At 45.3% G+C, this 27,567-nt stretch overlaps 1 long non-coding RNA gene across 1 annotated transcript in view; it reads right to left on the bottom strand.

The window, feature by feature from the left end:
* Positions 1 to 1,704: 1,704 nt before the first annotated feature.
* The window catches only part of LOC122465854, a 43,342-nt gene continuing 17,479 nt past the window's right edge, over positions 1,705 to 27,567 (bottom strand). Inside the window, exons 2-3 of the long non-coding RNA XR_006290967.1 lie at positions 6,652 to 6,758; positions 1,705 to 3,642 (exon numbers count right to left, since the gene is read on the bottom strand). This is a non-coding gene — a long non-coding RNA (uncharacterized LOC122465854). The remainder of the gene's footprint in view (positions 3,643 to 6,651; positions 6,759 to 27,567) is intronic.

The following is a 27,567-nucleotide window of genomic DNA, read 5'->3' as shown; positions in this document are numbered from 1 at the left end:
TTACTCTGGCGTTTATGGTCTGTCTGGTGAGTAAGTGGACTGGAGCCAGCCAATGTAAGCAAAGCCTGATGAATGGTGTTATAAAAGTACATGATGCAATGTGGCCTAGTAAGGAAAGGCAGATGTTGACAGTAGTTCATGGTCTGAAAGTGGTTGTCATATCAAATTTGTTCATGGTCTGGAATCTTTCTAATGGGAGGTAGGCTCATGCGGAGGTCAAATCTAGAGTTGCTCCTATGAAGTCTATTGTCCTTGAGGATGTCTATTTGTTGACACAGATTTCCAAGGCTTCCAAGAGATGGAGCAAGAACAGAGTCTCTGACTGGACCTCCTGACTGGAACAAGCTATTAGGACACAGTCACACAGCTACAGACAGACTGTGTAGCCATGGCTGTTCATTTGGACTGCCACCACTAAGAAGAAGATCGTCCATGAAGACCCTGTCTACTGTTGCTAGCCCAAATGGGAGTACTCTGAACTGGCAATGTTCTTGTCCTATCCGAAACCTGAGGAACCTTCTGTAAGATGAATGAATGTCCACATGAAAATTAGTGTCTTTCATGTCAAGAGCCACAAACCACATTCCCTCCTATATGGAGGGAATTGTTGATGCCAGTGTAACCATTTGGAATTTTGATTTGCCAGTAAAAATGTCTAATTGCCAAAAGGCCAAGAATGGTTCTCCATTCTCCATTTTTCTTGGGGACCATGAAATATGGGGAATAAAACCCTTTCCCTTGGTGCTGAGGTGGCATTTGTTCTATCGCCCTGGATTGGAGAAAGGAATCTGTCTCCTGGTGGAGAGTGGTCCCTGAAGAGGGACCAGGAACTCTATGGAGTAGCAGCAGTAGAGGATTTCTAGTACCCACTTGTCTGTTGTGATTGCCGTCCAGTTGTGGGCAAAGAGGATGAGCAGCCACCAAGAAGGCTGGAGTAGAGAGTGGTAGTGAATGGCATCAATAGGGGTAGGTTGTTCTCAATCATCCCATCAGAAACAACCCCTGAATGGTGGATAGGGTTAAGTAGGTGCACTTGTGGTAGTGGCAGCTGTATAACTAGGCCTCTGCACCCTCTGGCATTTCTGTGATGGTTGGAAGGAGCACTCATTGTAGAATGGTTGGGGAGATGGTCTTGGCTTGTATGCTTTTTTTAAAATGGTGTTTTCTCTTTGGGGCCAGGGTGTAAGCGCCCAGGGAGTGGAGGGTTGTTCTAGAGTCTTGCAACAAGTGTAGAGACTTATCAGAAATTAGACTCATTGAAAGGCAAGTCCTGTATAGTATTTTGAATTTCTCTGGGGAACCCCGAGGAACGCAGCCAAGACTCGTGCCTCATGACTGTTCTTGTTACTATCCTGCTAAATGCAGTGTCAGCCGCATCCACTATAGCTTAACAGGATGTTTTGGCCACTAGTTTGCCTTCCTCAATGAGGATCTGGAATTGGGCCCGTCCTCTTGAGGCAGTGAAGAACTTTGAGTAATTGTTGATATCCTATTTTGCTAGCAAGGCTTTGTAGTTAGTGTAATAAGCCTGATGGAGGGGTTAACGAATCAGAGCAATAAGGAGAGGCAGAGGCAATCTAGAGGCCTAATTATGTTTTATCTCAATCAGTTGGAATAAAGTCAAAATCAGTTAAGTGGGGGAATCAACACAAGTAAATCAGAGTTGGTTGTTTTAGCAGGAACCACTACGTAGGGCTACACTGTAAACTATTACTTTCATTTATTGTATTTTAACTACTATTTTTAACTAAAAATTAAATTCACATTATAGGTAACAATTTATATTTATGAAACAGAATTTGGAATTACCTAATACGATGCACTAAAATATGAACCTCACCATTGTGTGTTCCCTTGTAAGCCTAGAGTTTGGAGGAAAAGTTCTTAGGATGTTTAATTATATCTTGAGCAATCTTTGTTTACAGTTTTGAGTTCCAGCTTAAATAAAAAGACATGTACTCCTTGATGTGATGTGTTGGTTTCTTGATTGAACAATTATCCCTCCACTCCTTGCTGGCTTACAGTGCCTTTGTTCTCTGATAATTTCTCTATTCCTGTCACTTCACCTTGTATACCTTAAAATACTATCTGGATGTTTTGTTTTACAGTCCTTACTATTTTCTCACTTTCACTACAGCTCACTTCCTCCTTATTTCTTAAGTCTGTTTCTCTTTAATTACAGTTTATCTTTTATTACAGCTTATTTCTTTTACATTTCATTCTTGCTTTACTTCTGACAGTTTTCCAACAATGTTTTTCTAATAGTTTTTAGATTTGACTCTTTATTTTTCCTCTTGTTTAACTGTACTTATCTTTCTTTACCTTTTCTCCGTAGACCACTCTCTTTCCTCTTTTGTGTCCCTTGACTATCCCTACTGTTCCTACTATCTCTATCTTTCCCATCCCTCCTGAACTGGACTTTCTCTCTTCAGGTCTGTTCCTGGCATCCCTCTGATGATGCAACTCAGCTACTGGGGTCCCTGTCCACTGGCTCCCCACTGATGCATCCCTTCTTTTCTGGTGCTGGACACTGCCTCGCTCACTACTGGATTATCTCCCTCCCACTCACAATGCTGGGCAGCCTCCCTCCAGATTCCACTAGCTATTTCTGCTACTGCCTATCTGCAGCAGTGCTGGGTGGGGAGGTGGGCCGCCCACAACCCAAGCCCACACAAGCCCAGGTCAGCTGACATGGGCCATCCACACGTGTTGTACATGTTGGACCCTCAGTGGCTGCTTGCACCATCAGGGAGCTGGGTTGGGAAGAGGCACTCCACTCCTTTGACTGGTACAAAATAGTACCCCTCAGCCCTTTTCAGTGTAGGGGTTCAGGAGGCCAGAGTGTGACAGACCACACTAGCTGGTTCCATGATGGCCTCGTTTATTGGGAGGGCCACTTTACTGGGACCAGAAGGTTGTATCATGTCAAAGAGTTGATGGAGGGTATCCTGGACATTCTGTAGTAGAATCTGGAGGTAATTTGATGCTCTCTGCAGTAGCTCCTGATATAGCCTGTGGTTGCGATGACAAAGATGGGTAAATTGCCTTACCTGGTAAGCAGAAGAAACATTCATAGATACCTGCAATCTGGTTTGGTCATTTCTCCCTCATACTCTGATGGAGCTGGTAAGTATCACATGGGAGAGGTACAGTGGGGCTTATGGATGGAACCAGGATATCATGTGTATGGATCCCATGGACCCCAATAGGGCCAATATAAATGGTCAAACTGGTGAGGGTCCCTTAGGTAGTCATATCTAGGTGGAGAATGGACCCTGGATATTCGAGTTGCTGTCCCAACTCACCTACCTGCCTGGGGGTGAAGCAATGTCTGGAGCCTCTAACTCCTCCAAGGAGAAGGCTAGTTCCCCTTGACCAGTGGAGCAATTAATTCTGGTGGGTAAAGGCTCCTGCCTATGGACTGAGGAGTGGAACATTCCCATCTCCTTGAGGTAGTTTCCTCCTCTGGTGTCACAATAACTCTCAGAAGGTCAGACCCAAGAGGAGACTGAGGATAAGGAAGGGTGAAAATATCTTCTGGGGAGTTGTAATTTTCAGTTCGTTCTGGGAGTCTGGGACATTCCAGTATTCAGGACCAATGGATCCGGTGCCTCCATTGTCATCATGGATAGCAAATTGTTTCTAGAAAACAAAGAAACAACAGCTCTCTGAATTAATGAGATAATTAAATGCAACTTTTTATATTTAGAAATCTGGCACTGAAAGCAAATGCTTGGAAGAGAAAACCAAATAAATTGGCACCAAAGATTTAGTGAAAGTAAACTATGGGAAACAGATTTGTGGAGGAACTGAAAAAAAACTGAAAACAGTGGGCATGACTTGGACAGACACGGAAATAAGACAAACGAGAAGCAAGTTCATCCCAATTTAAAATTATGATAGCAAAAAATACGAATGGAAAGCACCTTCAAGCTACTTTTAGTTGGTGACATACTCATAGTTCTTTTACCAACTCAGATAATTTAAGAAATACACAAAAATTTGATCTGTGTTCAGTTTGCAGTTTTATGTATACATTTACTGATACTCGTTATACATATCACAATAGCACTTAGTAGCCCCATATAAATGAGATCAGGGCTCCATTATGATTGGCTATACATATATAAGTATACATAGTAAGAGATTTTCCACTCCATGCATCTGATGAAGTGGGTTCTAGCCCATGAAAGCTTATGCCCAAATAAATTTGTTAGTCTCTAAGGTGCCACAAGGACACCTCGTTGTTGTTTGCTGCTAAGTCTGCTAAGGCAGACTAACACAGCTACCACTCTGAAAATAGTAAGAGATGTGTGCATCTTTCACACCAAGATCTGCAACCAGGCCCTGAAAGTGCATCCCAGGGTTTGGTCTGTGCAAATTAAAATACAATACATTATGTTAATGTTAGATTAGCGTTCCAATTCTAAATGCTTCAGAGAGGAAATGGAAAAGCTAGGCTTCCCATTTTAACTCTCTCTCAGCTACACTGTGACATATGACATACTTTATATTCCTCTTTCACTTTTAAACTGTGTTCATTAATATATTCCTGTTGATGTTAAATATATACGTAATATATACAGGAAGTGCAAAGGTATACAAGGTTGTAATAGCCTGATTTCTGAGTATTTAAATACGTACGTTTAACATGATATTAAATACATTTTAAAAAAATAACGATTGCTTGACAGCATAGTAATACAGCGAAAAGCTAAGCAATGGCATGGATGCCATCAGAACTCAGTTCCTGGGAATGTAAAATGTACAGAGCCAGCCTACTTTATTTTCTGCCAGCTACTGAAATGCCACAGCAGTACTGAAAAATTCAGTGCACTTTAGGCTACATTGTGTCAGCCTTCAAAAACAATTAAATCTGACAAAGAAAGTCATGCCGATTTCACGTCTGCTGGGACTAGTTTTCATTCGATTTACTTCTATGCTGGAAAACTAGTAACTATATATAACAACTATACTGGTATAATCTCAGCAAATACTGTCATTAGCTTTACAATGCAGAAGTAGAACACGTAAAAAAGAGAGAGAAGAGGACTGAAGAAGTGAAATAGCTAAGCCTATAAAAAAACCCATATAAAATGGCACCATAACAGTAGAATGTATACAGATAGAATGTATAGGAACAGACATTAACTGAACAAAAGGCTTAGCAGAAAAGGAAAATAAAGCCAGTCGGTAAGGTCTTTTCCTTGGGGAATAATTTTTATAACAACAACAACAACAACAAAAGTAAACATAACTAAAAAAGGGAAAACAAATGACTTCCCAGTCTGGGGTTGAGCCCATTCTTATGATCCTGGTGAGGAGCCTGTCTCCCCAAAGGTACCTTCCCCCCAACCCCGGCCTTGCTTACAATCAGTATATAGCAGTACTCATGAGCACTTCTGGAAGGCTAGCAGGAAGCTGCATTGACTTTAGCCCCTCATCCAATGGGGGCTCTGTGACACAGCCCTGCTGCAGTTTGATGAAGGGGCAGGAGGGAATGTCCACTCTATAATTGTTTCTATTGTGCCATGAAGCACCCAGTTTGATTTTCTTTTCCCCACCCCCAACAACTTAGCTTTTCTTTTTTAAAACAGATAGAAAAAAGGGCAAAGACTTTTCAGATCACAATAAAATATTCTGAAGCATTTATTCTTCCTACTAGTGTAAAAGTGCTAGTCACATGGGAACGAGTGGATACTAGAGTGGAGTGGGGAAAAAAATCAGAATTTCTGACCCACAGAAAATTCCAATATTTCAACATTTGTTTTGTCCCAAATCAGAACAAAAAGTCAAAATATTGATAGTTTTCACATAACACAAGTTCCAAAACCTTTTGATCCAGAAATGGCACTGCAAATTTAAACAAGGGGTGCCACTTTCTGCCCTAGACATTGTGCAGTGCACGGTCAGGGTCTAAACTGATACCATCCAGCTGGTACTTTCGACTGCAATGGCAACTGTGTTCCCCTTGCTACCTCAGTTAACCTATGCTGGATACAGCTGGGTTTTTAGATGTGCAAAGCACTTTCCCAAGGTCATGACAAATAAGGGATCAACGCACTTGATGGCCTTACTCTGATTTTATTCAGTTGCTTTTCAAACAAACTTCCACTGATGTCAGTGAGGAAGGGAGGTAAAAATAATGGAGTATGGACTTTAAGATATTTAAGTGTTAAAAGAAGATAGATATGGGAGAGAGCAGAAATTAAGATAGACTATCTGTACAGGAAAGCATCACTTAAGAATCTAAAAGACGGGGGGGAGAGAGAGGTTCTGATCTCATTTATACCAGGGTAAATAGAAAATAACGCCACTGAAATTAACAAAAGATGAAAAAAAAATATCCTCCAAAATGAAACTATAAGGAAATAATTTCTCTTTGATTTGACCATTTGGATTTTGACTCAAGAGGGAGCTAGGGAGCTTGTTTTTTGAGCAGAACATTTCAGTATGCTAGTTTCATACCCATTATAGTTTGAAAATTAAGGGGAGTAATTAAATACATTTAAACCTAATTGCTCTTGTTGACAAGAAGACAGATCTTAAATGACAGAGACAGTAGAAGTTTTTTATATAGAAAAGAATGTGAGGCTACATACTGACAGTGGCCTTTTTTTAGGAAGCAGAAAGTGCAAGAATTCATGCTACCTGGCAGTTCAATTGAATTGCTTTTCTCTTGTAACTGATTTAAACATTTTTAACACCTTCATTTCCACCTTCTCTTTTCAGGATATTGTTCAAAAGAATATCCAGGTCTGCAATAAAACACATGAAGAGAAAATGAATACAGTGGGTAGCATGAAAAGATAGGCATTTACCTCATCTCATTAAATCATAGAAATGTTCTCGTATACATGGTACTGCGCATTCTAAGCATAGAACTTTAGCCACAATGTGATCAATGCCCACTTTGTAATGATGCCAATTGTATTTTGTTCAGTTTGTTAAGCAGAGTTTTTAGCTAGGCAGAAAATTCCAAAGTACACATTTAAAGTGCTCAGAATAGTTGCAAACATGGCATGAGACAGAAAGCAGGAGCATAATAGAAAGTTAGGGCTTTGCTCATCCCCTCCACAGGAAAATCCCAGGAGTGAGTTTTGGCAGAAGAAATCGCCACAGAGATCTCCTGTGGAGTTCCTCCACTATTGCTTGGAAGGGAGTAGAGCTTTTCAGTAGATCTGGCCAGAAAACGGAAATCCTTTCCTGAAAATTTTTTCATAATTTTGAAAAAGTGTCATCCTGAATCAGGATAAAATGTCAAAAATATGGAAGTTTTCGTAAGAAGGGATTTCCAGAAAAAAAAATCCACTTTGGAAGAACTTACATGAACATTTTCAGCCTGACAGCAGCAAAAAGTGAAGTTAACAAGAGCCTTCAAGGCCGCCAGCTGTTATTTTGATTGTCCAAGAGAAGCTTTTTAAAATATAATTGAAATTTTCCCATGATTTAGATTTTGTGAAAAGGGTGTTTTTTCCAATCAGAAAAATCACTCTAACATAAAATTCCCAGCCAGCTCTATTCGTCACCCTCAGAACAGGCCATGGTTCAATCCCCAAACCTAGCAGATCACAGGTCTGCAGGAGGGCAGAACCATTTCAAGAGAAGCCCTGTGCTTCTGCATCACTAACAGCATTTTGCCCTGCACACACACGCACACAGCACAGTGGCTGCCTCAGGACTGCAGTCCAAGAAGGGCTCTGTGGAATGATAATATAGCCTCTAGCTAGCTGTACTGTCTGTTTCTGAGACTCGTCATAGGACCAGAGGAGAGATACAGTGTATTCCCTGGTGCACCCCACACTTCCCCCAGATTGCCCAGGCTCTATCCTATTTTCCTTTCCCACATTTTTATGGTCATACAATTGTTTATCTGTCCTAATTATTGTATAATTGGGGTAGGAAAAACAAAATAGAATCGTTAATAGGGCTCTATCAAATTCACGGTCCAATTTGGGCAATTTCATGGTCAGAGGATTTTAAAAATCACAAAATGTCATGGTTTCAGATATTTAAATCTGAAATTTCATGGTGGTGTAATTGTAGGGGTCCTGACGCAAAAAAGGAATGGCGGGGTGGGGGGGTCACAAGGTTTTTGTACGGGCATTGCTGTACCGCTACCCTTACCTCTGTGCTGCTGCTCGCGGCCGTGCTGCCTTCAGAGCTGGGCCCTTGGTCAGCAGCCGCCGCTCTTCAACCATCCACCTCTGAAGGCAGCAGCACAGAAGTAAGGGTGACATGGTCTGGTGTTGCCACCCTTACTTCTGCACTGCTGCTGGCGGGGCTCTGCCTTGAGAGCTGGGCACCCGGCCAACAGCCGCAGCTCTCTGGCCACCCAGCTCTGAAGGCAGCGCAAAAATAAGGGTGGCAATACCGCGATCCCTCGTAAAATAATCTTGTGACCCCCCTGAAACTCCCTTTTGGGTCAGGACCCTCAATTTGAGAAATGCTGGTCTCCCCCATGAAATCTGTATAGTATAGGGTAAAATCACACAAAAGACCAGATTTCATGGACTGCACCTGGAGGCTGTGTGTTTTTCATGGCTGTGAATTTGGTAGGGCCCCTAATCATTAACTATTTAAGGCCTGATTCTAGCATTTAACCACTCCTATACTTTGCATGGTGCAGAACTGCACAGCTTAAGGAGAAGCCCATTCCCCCCAGCAGAGTACCTTCTAGTGTTCCTCCTTCTTGGCTAGTCAGCTCCCTGGCTGATGTGGAGAAGGCGGACAGACAAAGCCTCTTCCTCACCTTTGGAAAGGATTTGTGCCCCCTAAATTTGGGCATAATCTATCTCTGGAGACTTTGCCACTGAACTGTAAAATGAGGAACAACCCCCAGGAATTGCTCATTTCACAAATAAGTCAGGCAGGGTCTGGATTCAATTAATTTTACATAATTATTCTACAGTAAAGACTTTGCATTCTGAAGTGACAAGAAACACTAACATAAACCAGATTAAGTTACTAATACTTCAAATCTTTGGCATTGTTCTGGGCTGAGTCTAACAAAGCTGGAAGCCAAAGCCCCAACCTCACAGCACCACTTTGAAATTCAAAACACATGACACAAAAACCCTACACTACATTCAGAGATTCTAATTTTATTCAAAATTAGTGGCACATACAAGTGAACTACCGTATTAAAGGGACAGTGGGATGGTTTCTTAGGTAGTGAAAATGGAGTGGTGCCCACTTACACCAGCAGAGGATTTGGCCCAGTATGGTCTAACCATGTGAAAATGCAGCTATCGTTTATGACAGCTGATGGTTGGAATGTTAGACCACATAAGAAAAATGTTTACGCTTACAACTGCTGTAACTGACACAGCCTGTAACTGTTTATATGCCACAATCCTGAGTAAAGTTCTTAAATAACCCTACTTACCATGAGTACATGGAATGACACATTATAATAAGATCAGGGTCAGTCTGTCCTGCAACTCAGCAAGTGTTAATTAGGTCATTCACAAAGCTATAGTAATTTCAAACATGTCAGAGATTCCAGTACTGAGTATCAATGCTACCAACCCCATGGAAGGGATGAAACCAGCATTGAAACTAACACTAGTGCTGAAACTAAGGGCATGGCTACACTTGCAGCTGTAGAGTGCTGTGAGTTAAATCAGCCCCCCGAGAGCACAGTAGGGAAAGCACTGCCGTGCGTTCACACCGTCAGATGCAAGCGCACTGGCCTGGCCACATTTGCGGCACGTGCAGCGGCATTGGGAGCAGTGCATTATGGGAAGCTATCCCACAGAGCACCTCTTCCCATTCTGGTGCTGTGGCTTGTGGGAAGGGAGCGGGGTGTACGGGGCATTCTGGGTCCTGTCCCAACGTCCCGTGATGCATCGCTTTGCATCCCAGCAATCCCTGTGCTTCTGTCCACATTTGGCACCATCTTTCAACGTTTTTTGTACTGCGCGCTCTGTCTTCCCTTTCTGTCTGTGGGAATGGAGCCCGAACTGCTGAGGAATATACTTATGAGTCTCGCCAGCACGTCACATTTGGCAGTTGAGTTACTCCTTAAGCTACAAACCGACAGTGAGGAGTCCGACAATGATGTCGACTCACGTAACACACATGACATGAGATTGCTTGTGGCATTCACGGACATGCTCACCACCGTGGAACACCGCTTTTGGGCTTGGAAAACAAGCACTGAGTGGTGGGATCACATCGTCATGCAAGTCTGGGATGACGAGCAGTGGCTGCAGAACTTTCAGATGAGAAAAGCCACTTTCGTGGGACTGTGTGAGGAGCTCGCCCCCACCCTGCAGCGCAAGGACACGAGATTGAGAGCTGCCCTGATGGTGGAGAAGCGGGTGGCTATTGCAATCTGGAAGCTGGCAACTCCAGACAGCTACCAATCGATCGCTAACCAGTTTGGAGTGGGAAAGTCGACCATTGGAATTGTGTTAATGCAAGTTTGCAGGGCCATTAATCAGATCCTGCTCAGAAGAACTGTGACTCTGGGTAACGTGCATGACATTATGGCTGGCTTTGCAAAAATGGGTTTCCCTAACTGCGGAGGGGCGATAGATGGGACGCATATTCCAATTCTGGCACCAGCCCACCTAGCCTCCGAGTATGTAATCAGAAGGGGTATTTCTCTATGGTTCTCCAGGTGCTTGTGGATCACTGTGGGCGTTCCATTGACATTAACACAGGCTGGCCAGGAAGGTGCATGATGCACGCATCTTTTGGAACACTGGCCTGTTCAGGAAGCTGCAAGACAGAACTTTCTTCCCAGACCAGAAGATCACGATAGGGGAAGTTGAAATGCCCATTGTGATCCTTGGAGACCCCACTTACCCTTTAATACCGTGGCTCATGAAACCCTACACAGGAAGCCTTGACAGCAGCAAGGAGCAGTTCAACAACAGGCTAAGTCGGTGCAGAATGACTGAGTGTAAGGGGACGTGGCCGGGGCTTGTCCCTCTGCAGGGTGGTGGGGCACCACACCGCCTCACTACACCCTCTCTGCTGGGTTGGGGAATACCCAGTCTATGGCCCAGACCTTCAGACAGGGACTGTGCAAAATAGTTCCAGGTACACCCAGTCAGAAGCTCAGGCCCTCAGGCAGGGACTGAGCAAATAGTTCAACAACAACCCCTCGGCTCCTGGATTTGAGCGACCAGGGAGAGGGGAAGACTGCTACTCACGAGGTGGGTGACGGGGGGATGCAGGCCCACCCACTCCACTGTGTCCCAGCCTGGGGCCCTAGCAACGGCAGAAGACCCGCTGCTGTGTCAGTGGGGATCCTGGCCACAACACACTGACATTGGCTCTGGCAGTGCTGCAGCCAGACTAGGGTTGGCTGCCCCTGGCCTACCTCCAAACTACCCCTTGTAGGGTACCTGGGTCAGGGTGGTGTCCTCAGAGAGTTCCAGCACCATGGGTTCCCCTGGGTAGCTGGCGATGGGTAGGCTGGGTGGCTCCTCCGGTAGCTGGCGATGGGTAAGCTTTGGCCAGTCCGGCCAGTCCTCAGGTCGGCCGCAGATTGCTGGGGTCTCCCAAGCTGGAGCCAGGCCACAGGCATCTGGCCTCTCCAGTGGCTGCGGCCCAAGTGAGCTCTGGGTTTGGGCTTTTATACTTCCTGTTCTGCACCTCGACCTCTGGGGGTCAGGTGCAGGATCCACTGGCTCCGCCCACATTGGTGTCTGGGGAGGTTCTTCCCTCTGACCGGGTGGTGGGGCACCATACCGCCTCACTACACCGTGGAATGTGCTTTTGTCCGTTTAAAGGGCTGCTGGTGCTGTCTGTATGGGAAGCTGGACCTGGCCAATGACAACATCCCACGGTTATATCCGTGTGCTGTACCGTCCATAACATTTGTGAAGGGAAGGGTGAAAGATTCACTCAGGCATGGAACTTGGAGGTTCAACACCTGGAGGCTGAATTTGAACAGCCAGAGAGCCGGGCTATTAGAGGGGCCCAGCGCGGAGCTGCAAGGATTAGGGATGCCTTGAGGGAGCAATTTGAGGCTGAAATCCACCAGTAATGTTTGGTGCTCTTCACAGGAGTGAAGAGCGGTGGTTCCAAAGTTAGTAGGAATCTGTGCTTGCTACACTGACTTGTAGTGCCTGTTGCTTTCTTGGGCTAAGGTATCTTTTACTTAATGCAATAATAAAAAATGTTTTCAAAGCCAAAAAATCCATTTATTTAAAAGAATATTCATTTATTGAAAAGAAACAACTGCTTGGGAAACAAAAAGGGCAAGGGGGTGGGATGGGGAACAGTTCAATCACAGATTTGCATATGTCCTGTTATCATACTCTGCCATCCTGTCTGGAGTGCTGTGCAACGAGTGCTGCACTTCGGGATGGCTAAAATGCAGGGTGATGGGGATTGAGTGCAGTGGGTAAGGGTCACAGTTTGCAGGGCTGGGTGGTGAAGCTCCTGGTGTTGGAGGCAGCTGGTGGCAATAAGAACCCAGATGTGGGGAAAAGTGGGTTGGAGGTGACGTGGGGGCACAAGGGAAAGAGTTTTGGGACCAGGGCTGCAGGGGAGGGACGGGTGTGGTAGTGCTCTGCCTGCATGGCTACGAGTGCCTGTATCGAGTCCGCTTTGCGCTCCATAATGCTTAGCAGCCATTCTGCATTCTGCCAGTGGACCCTCCTTTTACTCGCCCACCAGTCCTGCGCTTTGTGATTTTCATTAAGGGACTGCTGCATTACTTCATGCACCATGACCTCCTTGCTTCTACATGGCCTCTTCCTAATTCTTTGGAGTCTTTCAGCCAGTGATAACACGGACTGCTGAGATCTCAAGGTTGCATCTGTAAAGGCAAAATGCAACACTTAACAGAGGCAGCATTGTTCACACCAGACAGAGCAATGATTCCCCCGAACTTAAAGACAAGCACAATCTACACAATAGCAGAATTTGCCCATCCCAAAGCAAGCGCACATAAGCCACAGGAGCCCCAAAATGATGAGTAAGCACAGGGGCAAGGGGGACGGATTGTTCAGTATAGGGGTCCCCTGCAGCTGTTAGCTCTCCCCAAGGCACAGAAACCCAGAGGACAGTACAGCCGTGAACCAATGTCACCACATTTTCCACAGGAGTTCGTCCTCACTGATATCTCACTGCTGAGGGTGACCTGCAAAGCAAGGGAGGGTCTTCTACTACAATGCGGCTTCTGCCTGGCCCATATGCAGCTTGCCTGTGTGCAGCAATGTTCCCCCCACCTCTCACGGCACAGTCGCACGGACATGTTAGCCTTACTGGGACAAGGAGTACAGTAGCTCTCCCAAGTAACCTGCGCAAGCACATTACCCAGTTTCTGCATGAGACCTTTGAAGAGATCACTGAGGCCAATTACCTCAATGTGAGAGATCACATCAACTCCCTATTCCACATGCAGCCCTAACCCTCCTCGCCCCAAGAGCCCACACTGAACAACTTCCTTCCCAAAATAAAAGCCGCTTACCAGGCACCTCCTCTGGTGCTTATCCTTCCCCACACACCAGCCGCTGTGACTGGCTACCTTCCTCCTGGCTTGAGGACAGCTCCTGGCTGCATGCATCTAGGGATGCCGGGGTGTCTCCCTCCTCCTCAGCACCCTCGCTCCCACTTTCCTCCTCCTGCTGCCTTGTTGCACTGGGCTCTGAAGTATCCATGGTTGTCCTCGGAGTGGAGGTGGGGTTGCCCCCAAGTATTGCGTCCAGCGCTTTGTAGAAACGGCAGGTCGCAGGGGCAGCACCGGAGTGGCGGTTTGCCTCGCGGGCTTTGCGGTGACATTCCGCAGCTCCTTCACTTTAACCCTGCACTGCAGTGTGTCCCGGTCGTGGCCCCTTTCCATCATGTCCCTTGATATCTGCCCGAAGATATCGTAATTCCTACGGCTGGAGCGCAGCTAGGACTGGACAGCTTCCTCCCCCCAAATACTGATCAGGTCCAGTACCTCACCATTGCTCCATACTGGGGGATCACCTGGCACGTGGAGGCATGGTCACCTGAAAAGATTCGCTGAGAGCACTCCACGCCTTGCTGAGCAAACAGAAAGAGGATTTTCAAAATTCCTAGAGAATTTAAAGGGCAGGTCTGACGGTTGGTCACCTGAGGGCAGGGCAGTAGAGTTCAATGTGATGACCAGAGTGTCTAGAACAGGCATTGTGGGACACTTCTGGAGGCCGATCAGAGCGTAACAACAGACCAGCCGCAGCGCTCCAGCCAGGGCGCAGCAAGCGTTATGCCTCTCGTCGAGGTGGATTACCAGGAGCACGCCAGTCGCGGAGTCCGGGCGCTCTACGTGCCTTGCCAGTGTGGACATGTCGTGAGTTAGGGCACCTGGGGCTGCTTTAATGCACTCTAACTCGCAAGTGTAGCCAAGCCTAACACTAGTGCTCTTTAGACTACTGTGTAAAACTGCTAAGAAGCACACCAGGATAACAGGGATTCCTACATTATTTATATTTTGTTAGATAGCACATAGGGAACTCACATATATAGTTACATTATGAATTGCAGAATATTTGAAGTAGGCAGTGATTATAGAACTGCCAATTGGTGTTACTGTGGTTATGGTAATTAGATTTTTCATTACATACTGTGGATTCTCTCTTTTGGGGAATTAGATATTCAGCCATGGAAGCTTTACCTTAATTGAAAGTTTCCTGTATTCAAAATAATTTCTCTCACTGTTCTTAAATGGGGAGAAGGGAAAAATGTAGGAACTTTACCCAGCTAAGAAGAGACTTGCTAAGATACAAAGGTCCAGTTTCTCAGTCTGCGAAGTTGTTTCAGCTTGTTTGGTTTGATGTAAAAATTTGAAAAGTTCTTAATATTTGAAGATTGGCTGCTGTATCTACACAAGAACTATATTCAGTTTTTTAAAAATGCACAACCCTTAAACATCAGGATAGATCTATACTGCAGACTAACATGTCTGGACAGCTTCAGAGCTTCTGGTAATCAAGCAGAGAGCATGATCCAGGTTCTGCCTGTGGTTGCTCTCAATTGAAGTCAGTAGTTCTCACTGACGCCACTGGAACCCATGCCTACATATGAAGGCTGATTTGGTCTCAAGTGATTTTAAGTATTCTAATTTTTCTGCATCAATTTTCATGCCTTTCCTTGAGTTTTAAAAACTAAACTACTACTACATACGTGGCAAACCCACAAAAGGTCTGTGCCTGTTGTAGCAGAGATTTCAGAACAGTGGGTGTGATGAGAGGTAGTGGATAGGGCAGTGCTAGGAAGTCAGGAGACTTGGGTTCTATTCTCAGAACTTCCAGTGACACATGGTGTGCCTTGGGCAAGTTATCTGGGACAAATGTAGGTTTCATTTAGGCACCTAAAACCGTAGCTGGGGCTAGGGTCTTCCTACCTGAGAGCAGACTCATTAATTGCATACCTAGCAAATACCTCTCTCCCACTGATGTTTCCATGTTTGCGGTCAACTGCATGAAGAATAGAAAAAGGGGCCTGCTGGCAGACAGTTGAGAGTCCCCCTCCTTTGGTCTGAAATAGCCCAAATAAGTTGGTCACAATGTAGGGGCGGCTGAGAGGATATTAAGTATAACTATTGCCGTCCCCTTTTTCCTGCACCTCTCTTTACCTCTCTGATAAGCCACAGACCAGAGTTCCATCCTTTAAGAAAACAAAAGAAAAGAAAAGAAAAGAAAAGAAAAAAGAGTATTGCAGTTAAAACCTCAGAGCTATGATATGCAAATCCCAGGATGTAGGTGGTAATAGCTGCCAGTCAGTGTCAGAGAGAGTACCATACAATTCCTTAGTGAACAAAACATGTAATACAAACACATTTGCAAATACTATTAGTAACGTTTTTGAATAACTTTCTTAAACAAACAAGGTGGGTGAGGGAATATCTTTTTATTGGACTAACGTCTGTTGGTAAGAGAGACATGCTTGCGAGTTACACAGCTCTTCTTCAGGACTGTGAAAGGTACTCAGCTAAATACAAGGGTAAAACAGATAAGGAGTTAACACATTGCAAGAGACTATTCAAGATGAAGTGGGAAGTTAGAAACATCTACTTCCTGATAGAGTTTACCGTTAAGTTTGGCTTCCTTTTCCTTCAGGTTGTGGAGCTTCCATTTCAGAAGGAAAATTTTATATCTCCCATTGTTGTTTGCAGTGTTATTGTAGCCCTGTAGGTCCCAGAATATTGGAGAGGTGAATGGTTCTTGCAAACATGTGCTGACTCCTAACCGGTTCTGCCCTTGTATTTAGCTTAACACTCTGAGTACTTTCCCAGCCCTATAGAAGAGTTCTGTCTAAGTTTGAAAACTTGTCGTTCACCAACAGAAGTTGGTCCAATAAGAGATATTACATCACCCACCTGGTCTCTCGGATATCCTGGGACCAACAGAGCTCCAACAACAACGTTCCTTAAACAAAACTATTAGGCAATACATCTTTTGGTGTTCTTTATACAGATTTCCCCACTTTGTTGCTTTTACATATATTTACAAGTGCAAGATTTTAATCAAGACACAAACACTTTGTACTCTGGATTCACACATACAGACACATTACGCTTTGATCTCAGAGATGATTTCTCAGTCTCTGTAATGAAGCTAAAAATGCGTGTGTGTGTGTGTGTGTGTGTGTGTGTGTGTGTGTGTGTGAGACAGACAGACATGAATTCTCCAGAGCCTGAGGAGAATGGCACCTATTAGTCGCCTCTGAACAGTCCAGAATCTTCTCAGCAAACAGCCAAATACCCTCACAGCCAACACCACTGTCAGCCACTTTGATCCAATAGCCAACTCTCTCCTCAAGCCAACAGTTTTACAGCAAGATATGGGAATCTGCAGCCTGTATCCAAAGCAATACAGGTATTGGATGCTGCCTTCACATCAGTCACTGAGTCCAGAGGGCTGTCTCCAGTCCCCATATTTATAACCCGCGCGCCCCCGCCCCAATGTCCAAGCTTTGACTGGCTCAGCTCTCAGATGGTGAATGTGTGGCACTTGCAAGACTACTTGCCCTCAACAGAAACTGTCTGCAGAGCTTTAGAAACAGCTATAGTAACTGCCACATCCACTTCTGCATGTTTCTAGACTGCTTTATCTATGGGCTTATCGACACATATAGCGCTGGTGCAGCACAGCTGCATCGTGTCTGGTGAAGACATTCCATGCTGATGGGAGAGACTTTCAATGGGATTTGGGCACCTAGCTCTCTTAGGGTGCTTTGAAGATCATAGTCAGAGTGTTCAGATAGGTATCATGTTGCTCTAGCCATAGGAATACATACATAAACACTCAGAGGTGCTGCCTTCAGTGGTTCCTAAACATGGATTTAGGAACCACTCATCTGAAATTTTTGGCCTCAACTTCTCTCTAACTCTGTGTAACTTCTCTTCTCCTGTGTAAAATGGAGATCGGTATACCTGCCCTTGTAAAGTGTTTTTAGATCCTCTGATGAAAGGTGCTAGCCAAGTCTCATGGACATCAAAAGAAACCCTCCCATTGCCTTCTCTGAGTTTAAGATACCACCCTACATGTGTGAAATATTATAGGTCAGGGCTGATAGCACCATCTATTATTAAGATTGCCTGACACTTCACATTACAAGACCCTGTTTTCAGTTGCTTATAATTTCCCCAAACTTTAAATATTTGGGTTGAAGCTTTCTATGCCAGCTTTCTATGTCTGTCTCATAAGAACATAAGAACGATCATCCTGGGTCAGACCAATGGTCCATCTAGCCCAGTATCCAGTCTTCCGACAGTGGCCAATGCCCAGTGCCCCAGAGGGAATGAGCAGAACAGGTGATCATCCAGTGATCCTCAGGCTAATTTTTTCTGGAAAACTTCAGCCAAAATGGTTCAGCGATTGGAGAACAAGGTGACAGGAAAATACATTGTTTTTCCAGGTTAAAAAATTCTGGTGAGCTTTTCTTTGAAAAACTGTAGCTCCCTGTAGAGAGGTTAGCCGGGGCTCGTCTCTCTCCGGGGCAGCAGGGAACCACACCACCTCACTAAATTGGGGAATAGGTCTTGTGGGGAATTAGTCCGACCGCAGGAGTCTTCCTCCACGGCCTTTGTGAAGGTGGAAATACCACAGTAAGCCCAGGCCCTAGGTCAGGGCAGGGCAGTGGTGGGTCAGGCGCTCAGGCTAGGGCTGAGCAGTAACAGTATATACACAGTAGGCTCAGGCCCTAGGTTCCAAAGGGCCTGGGAGACGGGGAGACTGCCACCCGCGAGTTGGGTGGCAGGGGGGATGCAGGCCCTCCCACTCTACTGCATCCCAGCCTGGGGTCCTAGCAGCTGAGTCAGTGGGGATCCTGGCCGCAACACACTGACATGGGTTCTGGTAGTGCTGCAGCCAGACTAGGGTCAGCTGCCCCCAGACTACTTCCAGATTCCCCCTCTTGAGGTACCTGGGTCAGGGTGGTGTCCTCAGGGGGGTCCAGCACATGGGTTCCTCGCGATAGCTGGCCAGGCATAGACTTGGCAACTCCTCTGGGTAGCTGGTGCGGGGCAGGCTCGGCAACTCCTCCAGGTAGCTGGCGTGGGGCAGGTCGGGTCAGTCCTCAGGTTTTCTGCAGGTTGCTGGGCTTTCCCACTCACGAGCTAGGCCGGCTGCTTTCCCAGTGAGCCCTGAGGTTGGACCTTTATCCTTCTGGGGCAAGGCCTGTCCCTCTGGGGGGCGGGCTCAGAGGTCTCTGGCCCCGCCCATTCTGGTGTCTGGAGGGACTCGCCTCTCTCTGGGGCGGCAGGGAACCATACCACCTCACTACATTCCCTCACACTTTGGAGCACAAACTTGAAATTTTGCTTGGGAGGGGAAGAAGGAGAGGTGGCCAACCTGTGTGTCATGGACATGACTTTTGCCATCCCTATGAAAAGCACCCAAACTTGGTCAATTTATAAGCCTCTGAAAAATAGCAATTTGCACATGCTTTAAGGGAGACAAATTTCAAAAGCTATCTGCACTGGATATGCTCCAGGCTGTTTCCTCTGTGCTGTCAGCAACTCCCCCCACCCCAATTGGGCTCACATAGCATGGAGGAAGAAGGTGCCTGATTCAAATACAGAAGGAACAAGAGCCGGACCTGCAGGAACTAAGGAGTAGAAGACTGGGACAAGAAACCTGGTGGGGGCAGTTGGAAGTGGAAAGACTGGGACTGGACGCTGGCAGAGGGGAGAGGGAAACTGGAAGTGCAAGTTGGTGTGGGGAGACACTGGGACGGAGATGAAGAGTTTGGATTTGCTTGAGGAGGAGACTGGGACTATCATGAGAAGCCTGAGGAGTGGAGATTGGGACTGGCTAGGTGAGTAGAATGGACTGGGATGAGAAACATGGGGTGGGAAAGACACAGGACTGGGACAGGAACAGGACATAAGAGGTCATTCTTGAGTAAAATGGGCAGAAGAATCTGTACCCTACAGAGCTAAAACCCTTCCAGAGCCTAAACTAGAACAAAAAGTTCCAGAGTTTTATTTTTCTGCTGTCAGCAAATATCTATGGAATCCAATGGCAAAGTGTCCCATCCACTTCCAGTGCAGGTCCACACAGAGGACCTATTAATCCTATCAGTTACTCCATTAACTCAAGTGAAAGAGGTCTGTGTGTTGGATCTAAAGGTTCCAAATCTGCTCATGAACCATGTGGGTGTCAATATGGTGCCACGTGATGGAGGCTTTTTTTGTTTTTTTTTAAAGCCAGGAAATTCAACTCCCCCTCTCCCCCCAATAAAAATATTAGGTTGGAAAGTCAATCACTCAAAGGTTATGAAATGCCAGAATTAAGGTCACCCTTCAATCAAAACTCAAAATAAATATTTGTAGAGAACATGTTAACCCCATTCAGGAATTTAAGCTTAAATACATACAAAACCAAAGGAACTTTGTTTTAAGTCATTCCTCTAGATGTTTTATGTGGTTTATATTAATGGTACACATTAAAATCCGGATCTCTTTTCCTAGTGTTGTACAACTTCTAGAATAAAAATAATGTAACTAAGAAATAGAAATTCAATTTGGATAGAGTATTTAGTTTCTTGCCTTGACCCCGATCAAGAATGCTTGTCTATAGAAAACAAATTGAATTAGGCATTAGTAGCTAACCTGCTCCATTAAGCCAGTTAGCATTTTATTGTAATGTCTGGTTGAAGGGGCTATTCATGGAAATCTGCTTTCATTTCAGGTGTCTCTTACTTAAGCCTCTGTTGTCTATTGTTCTTCCACAAGAAGGTTATGTTGCTAGAATTTCTTGGTATGAAACAGTCAGTTACCAGTTTCAATCAGTCAATTTTAACAAGTCTCTGCAGCCTAATTTACTTTAAAAAAAATATATGTGGGGTGGGGGGAGAAATCACACTGTGAAATTCAGAGTCACAGAAGTAAACTTCTCTGTTCGTGAGCAGTACAGTATAGCTGAACCACCAAAATCTGATCTCTTCATTATCTCCACCAACTTTATTTGGCATAATTACTTAACAACTTAACCTGGCATGTGCGGTATACTATTGAATGTAAACATGTTTTGATTCAATATACTGTGCTTCTTTCCTCATATATTACAGATAAACAGCAAGTCACTTGGACTAGCCCTGTAACAAATGACTAAATAATAAAATATAAATTGCTTGTAGGGTTCAAGTTGATCTACAGTACATTATTTTTCCTTTGTGTAACTTAATATTACACATGTACTGTAGACATCAGTGTCAGACACAACCATGTAAACACTGTGACTGCATTTACAGTGTATTTTATTAATGATATTCACATAGACATTTTGTGTATAATATACGTGTCAACTGAAATGGCATAATCCCAGCTTGTCTCAGCATCAATTAAGCACAGGTCTCTTTGCAGCCCTTTTGGGTGTCAATGGAATATGTTCTGCATGACAAGAATCATAGTCCTTACCTGTTAGGCAAAAAACTAAAATCTTCAAGAAACAATTGGGTTATACTCCCACTTTGCCTTATTTCAAGAGAGATGGCATTGCAGAGCAGTTTGATTTTTAACTGGCCGTGTCAGTTGATGTAAAGTAAATTGTAAGTCTGGGCCTATCCAGGATCAGCTTGTTTCACTGCAATTTCTATCTCTCTTGTTTCACTGAGAAGCAATAAAACTCAAGTTAACCTTGTGACAAATGTGGGATGGTCTAGTGAATCTGACATGTCAGCTTGCTTCAGGGACCAGACCCCTTATGATGACTCAAAGGACATATAAATAAAACAAATTGATCTATGTTATTATTTCTCCTAGCCAGCATCCCAGTAGAAATAAAATCTCTATTATAGAAAGTAGGGTAAATTAATAATTAACATATGCCTTTAAATATATGATCGTGCATTTGTATATTTCCTAAGCATGTAGGGTTGGGGCGGGGGGGGGGGGTCATCATTCACCAGTCTCCTCAGAAATAAGAAAGGTGTCCTTTTCCAGGCTTGGTTTTAAACAAAGGCTAACCTAGGAGTCCTGGATTTTCCCCACAAACTAATTCTTAGGACACGCTATGTCCACCTTCCCCTCGCCAATGTAGATGTCCTGCCAGCTAGGGGTTGCATTTGTGGCTAAGCCCTGGTCTACACTGGGGGGGGAGGGATCGATCTAAGTTATGCAACTTCAGCTACATGAATAACGTAGCTGAAGTCGACGTACTTAGATCGACTTACCACAGTGTCTTCACCACGGTGAGTGGACTGCTGCCGCTCCCCCGTCGACTCCGCCTGCGCCTCTGGAGTACAGGAGCCGACTGGAGAGCACTCGGGGGTTGATTTCTCGCATCTAGACTAGATGCGATAAATCGATCCCCGCTGAATCGATCGCTGCCCGCCGATCCAGCGGGTAGTGAAGACATACCCTAAGTATATAGCTGTTTATGAGGCCAAAGGTCAACGGCACTCTAAAGATACTGTACAGTGGTAGGTCCTCTGCTGAGTCAGAAGCTCAAAAGTGCTATCTTTGAGACATCCCAGGATGAGCAAAATTAAGGTCTCTGACATTCTTCACTGCTTGTTTAAAAGAACAGTTGGACTACTGTAGAAGGCTATTCAAGGATATCTGCACCCCAGGATTTGCCAGACCACCACATTTTAAATAAATTTGAAAGTGAAAAAGTTTGATTTAGTATCAGAGTTCAGAAAGTTATTACCTTCTCAGGAGACTAATAGATTTCTTAATATCTGAACCATAAATCTTCCTTACCAAAAACTCCACAAATCAGTGTCTAGTATATCTGGACACAAAATTATAGTGATTTGTTCTTAGAGGTGTCATTGACTAACTGTATGAAATGGGAGTCTGAGCCCAGGGCTCCATCCTGCAAGGTGCACAGTGCTCTGACCTAATCCAGCAAAAACACGTATGTGCTTAAATGCAAGCATGTGAACACTCCCAACAGGACTATTCAGATGTTTGAAGTTAAGTGTGTGGCTAAATATTTTGCCTGGAAAAAGCTCAGAAGAATATTATATGATTATGTCACAGGACTTTGGATCAGAAGATCTGAGCAGTATTCTTGGCACCGCCACAGACTTGCAGCGTAACTTTGACCAAGCCTCTGTGTTTCAGTTTTCCCATCTGTAAAGTGTAAATAGTACTACGCTATTTTGAACATTGTCTCAAGGAACCTGTGGCCAAAAATCCTACCCTTTCCCCTGGACAAAGAGATTTTTGTTTGATATTGTGACGAAGTGGGACTGTTCTTAATGTTTCCTCTGAATATTGTGGGGGTGCCTCAGTTTCCCCTATGCAGTTCTGAAGTATCTAGGTGGTGGGATAAGGGTGTATGATCATTGCAGAGCCCTAGAGGGCAGGTGTGTGCAGGGGTCTGGACACAGAGAATGGCCAACACCCTGTTTCCTGGCAACTGGTGGCCTGGCCCTTCCCCCCTGCAAGGTGAGAGCTAAAGGGTTGGAGAACAAAGGAACCAGGTGACCTCCTGGCCCAGGAAAGGGACAAAGCCCAGAGGAGGAGGGGCTGGAGAGAGTTTCAGTTTGGGGCTGGCTGGGGACATGGAGTGAAGTGGAGACGGGGTTGTCTGGCTCACTGCCCCCCAAAATGGACCCGGCTGAGGGGTCCTTTTCTCTGTACCTACAAGCTGGTTTAGACCCTGTTCCTGTCGTCTAATAAACCTTCTGTTTTACTGGCTGGCTGAGAGTCACATCTGACTGCGAAGTTGGGGTGCAGGACCCTCTGGCTTCCCCAGGACCCCGCCTGGGCGGACTCGCTGTGGGAAGCGCACGGAGGAGCAGAGGATGCTGAATGTTCGAGGTCAGACCCACGAAGGTGGAAGCTGTGTGAGCTTTTTGCCCTGCAGACAGTCTGCTCACAGAAAGGAGACTTCCCCAGAGTCCTGACTGGCTTTGTAGGGAGCAGTTCCAGAGCATCGCCCAGGGACTCCATGACAGATATCCCAAGCAACAAACCCTTATAGGGAATCGCAATGGGGAGTAGAGAGCCCAGGCTGATCGGGCAACCATGGAATTAATACAGCAACCACCAGACAGTGCTGATTGGAAGCCTCACAAGCAGCTGGGAGAATAAGAGAGCTGAGAAGTAGAGGAGGCTGGGTGGCTGCCGGATGAGCAAGCAGGCTGGAGAAGGAAAGTCCTGCCGGAAAACTGGTGAGAAATTGACCAGAGACAAAACCCCAGAGAAAAGATGACCAGATCCACAGGCTGGAGAAGCCTACAGAGCCAAAGGAGGTAGGAAAGGGCTCAGGACAATGAGCTGGCACCAAGGCCTTAGCACTTCACTGGGTTCCCCTACCGATGCCTCAGACTTAAGAACTAACCCCTGGGCTAACCCTGCAGAAAGGGAAAACCTGTATATCCCAGTGAGACTGAGACTAACACCCTTTGTAGCCCAAAATGGGGCTACCTTAGGGACTCAGGCAAAAGGAGCTGACTGACTGCCCCACCAGATCAAGCGAACTCTGTGCAATGCTCTGTCTGACCAGAGGGGGCCATGTCACATTAGCACACCAGCTCACAGGAACCAAATGTGAAACTACACACCATCATGCATAACTGGTGCATCATAGACTTTAGAGCTGCTAGAATCAGTAGATATAGTTTTGGGGTCCTCTTCCCCTCCCCTCACCCTACTAATGTATTTTAGTTATGTAGTGTGTACTCCAAAAAAAATGCAGAGAATGGTTGAGTTGCCTAGGTTTAAGGAAGTGGTGCAGGGTAGCGGTGTGCTAATAAAGCAGTTTCTTGAGGTTTTGCTGGCAATTCCCAAAAAAACTGGGGAGGGAAATTTGTTTCAGGTTGAACCAAAAAACAAAATGTTATGGAAGTTTTGGTAAGTCAAAAGGTAAAATAAAAATTTATTTCAATTTTGAGCATTTTTATAAATGTTTGGATTGTTAATAAAATTTAAGGAAATTTCTAAACAAAAAAAAATCATTTTGAACTGAAATTGAAGCATTGTTTTGAAAATGTTGAAATTAAACTTTTTTGGCTGAAACAAATTGGCAAAACTGACACAAATGAACCCATTTCAGTGGTGCATCTGCATTTTTTCCCAAAAACCCCCCAAACACACACAAAAAACCCCTTTCAGTCAGCTCTAGTGCAGGGCTTTAAGCAGGTAAAGAGAGGTCCTCTTAAAGCCTTTGAGCAGAATAAGGAGAATGGAAGGACTTGTAGCAAGTACCATTGCTACCAATCCAACATGCTGCCATCCAGTTGTTGTGAAGGGTCCTGAATCGGATGATAGCCCCATACAAAGGGGGAGTAGTAGTTTTGGCTCAGGCACTGATTCTTGCGTAGATGAGGATGCTAAGTTATCCACCCCATGTTATTTTTTCTTTGACATGGGCCTTAGAAAACATTATGCATCCTTTCCTCTTAACTAGAGCCAAGATGCCACATTGACGGCAGACACAGGAACCTGGGACTGTGTGACTAACCAGGGCTGTTTTGTTAGCTTTTATGGAAAAAAGCGGCACTGAAATCTTGCCTAAACAGTGACTCCTCTTTGAATCATGCAATGGGTGGCCTGTTTGTGATTTGTGAACATTTTAGCAGTGGTTAAGTATTCTGGGGTTCATCCAGGACATACAACCTTGATTCGTTGCATGTAGAATGACTGGACTATAATATTAAAGTCATGTTTTTGGCTGGGGTGATCCATTCACTCTCCAGAAATGGGAAACAAGAGGCTGATGTTCTTAATGTTTGTTCAACATGTTTGTACAGGGGCAAATGAGAGAGCAGAGTGGAATGCAGGGAGACATGCAGCTTTACAAGGCTCATGGAGAGGAGAACGTGTTTCAGAGTTTGATAAGCAAACTATCAATCACGACTGTATTAAAAGGGGACCAGGAGAGATTGACACAGTAGTCAGATGATGCCTGTGGCAAAGGTCACAGCTTCCTTAAAAATCCCAGCTATAGGCTCCTTCCAAAGGACAACTGGGTGCACCAAAGATATTATCCAGTTCACAGCCTCCCCCTTTTCCTCATTTCCTCAATGCTATTCTCAAAAGAGCTAATCAATGTATTAGTTTTGCCAAGAGAACCACAGCACCATCCCCCTGCTGCCCTAAACACATTCTCTCCCTGGCCAGTGCCACCTAGTTTTACACTGTGCTGCTGGCAAACTGCAGAACTCCAACATGGTTTCTAAAATAACTAGAATGATGGCTTGAATCCTTCCCCCTCCCAGACTCCTACCTCTGGCTCTGGCAAATTAAAGTAAAGCCTGGTCTCTGCAGGTGGTTCTTCTCCACTCACAAACTCTCAAGAGTACTTGGGATCATGGAATTCCAGGGGGGAAGAGCAAAAAATGGAGAAACACACACCAGAGTGTCAGGAGTATGGCCAACCCCACAGTTTCAAGTATCAGCTGTCTGGCTTGTTGAAGTCCAGAATTCTTAATCACACAACAATATTCACCCACCTGAATCTACACTCAGAAATCCAGTTAGAGTTAATGGTAATTGGGGGCATAAGCTCTCCACCACCTTTCTGTTCCAGTCCAGAGAGGTCCACATCACCAGGTCCTGCTCCAACATGCAGCTACCTGGTCCAGGGTCATAACATCAGCTCTGATGCTGCTGTGAAGGCCTCACTGTGGAGTCAGCTCTGCACTGCTGCTGGTCCAGTTGGGTCCTCAAGGTGAAGTCAGCTCTGTGCAGCCGCCTCTAGTGGTCCAGTCCTCACTGGGAGATCAGCTCTGTGCACTACTGGTCCAGCCCCACAGAATCACTCCACCCAGGTTCCAGAATGTCAAGGTGAGAAACCCAGAGCAAAACAGGACTCTTGGGCAGAGTCCTGTTGCCTGGTATAGAGCTCCTGATCTCTAGGACAGAACCTTCTGCCCTCTCCTTGTTGAGCTTGAGTCCCATTCTCAAACCAGAATTCAACACCTGTACACCCAGGGTGGCCCACTTACTTTAGGATGTATCTTACACAAGGCTGATACCCAGAGCTAGTTTTTCTCTTTTTTTGCCCTCTACAGAGGGAGCAGAGAGCTCTAGCCCTCTAAGCCTTTAGCTCTGGGATTTACAGTAACTTAGAGTTCTCACACATGTGCAAACACTAGATGGGGGAGAAGAGGGATGTCTGGTCTTCTAAGCCTGGGGTTCTCTGACCTTTCATCCTGTGTCTGGAAGAACACAATTCTGTGCAGTGGGCTCTGAACTACAGAGCTGCTCCGTGCACAGACAAAAATGAAACCCTAAGCCACATGAAAAAAGTACACCCACACAATTGGTTCCTTGAGTGCACCTAACGCAAACTGTGTGCACATGCATTTCAATCACCACAATTTCAGCATGGCTCCCTGGGGAGGAGGCGGGTTTGAGAATGGGTTCTCTGGTCTGAATATACAGCAGAGCAGGCTGACAACCATGTGCATATGTAACCCACACACCAAAGACCAATTAATGAGAGAGCAATTAATGAGTCTGCTCTACAGCCTTAGCTAACAGCCAGTTGGCTTTTAGCTCATGTTGTAGAGGCTCATGCACTGAGGTCCCAGGTTCGACCCTACCCACCGACAATGGGGGTCTGTCGGTGTTACACATATACATTCCGCTATCTCTAAATATCTGATCCTGTGAATCACAGCCTTAGGAACTGCTGTAGCTATTTTGATTATACATTATATAAAAGACTATAGAATTCTACACATGCAACCCTTCTGCCAGGTGGAGTCAGCAGCAACAAGAGCCCGGGTCAATATCTAGGAGCTCCTCTTAACAATACAAAACCAGCTCAAGCCCCCAGCCAGTAATCTGGGAAAACTAATCACCACCTTTGGACTCCTCTAAGAGACAATACTTCCCCACTCACAAGCATGGAGTCTGTGTATAACAAAAGAACATTTATGGAAAGGGAACCAAGCATTAGTTTTTAAAAAAACCATGTGATCATAAGCCAACCTGACCCCATAGTGCATTGGGCAGTGTCCTGTACCTCAGTTTCTTACCTTGAGGTGGGAAAGTCCAACTAATGAATCTCCCTTTAGCACATTACTCCCCTCTCCCTCCACTGCACCCCACTCACAGTTGGCTGCCTTTGGTTAACAAAGACTGAATTCATATGGGTTCAACTCTCACCCCTGGAGGGAAGCATCAAGCAATGCCTCAGCTGCTGCTGAGTTCTCTGCAACTGATTC

This window comes from Chelonia mydas, chromosome 5 (assembly GCF_015237465.2).
Source record: "Chelonia mydas isolate rCheMyd1 chromosome 5, rCheMyd1.pri.v2, whole genome shotgun sequence".
Taxonomy (NCBI): domain Eukaryota; kingdom Metazoa; phylum Chordata; order Testudines; family Cheloniidae; genus Chelonia; species Chelonia mydas.
This window is presented reverse-complemented; position numbering and strand designations above follow the sequence as displayed.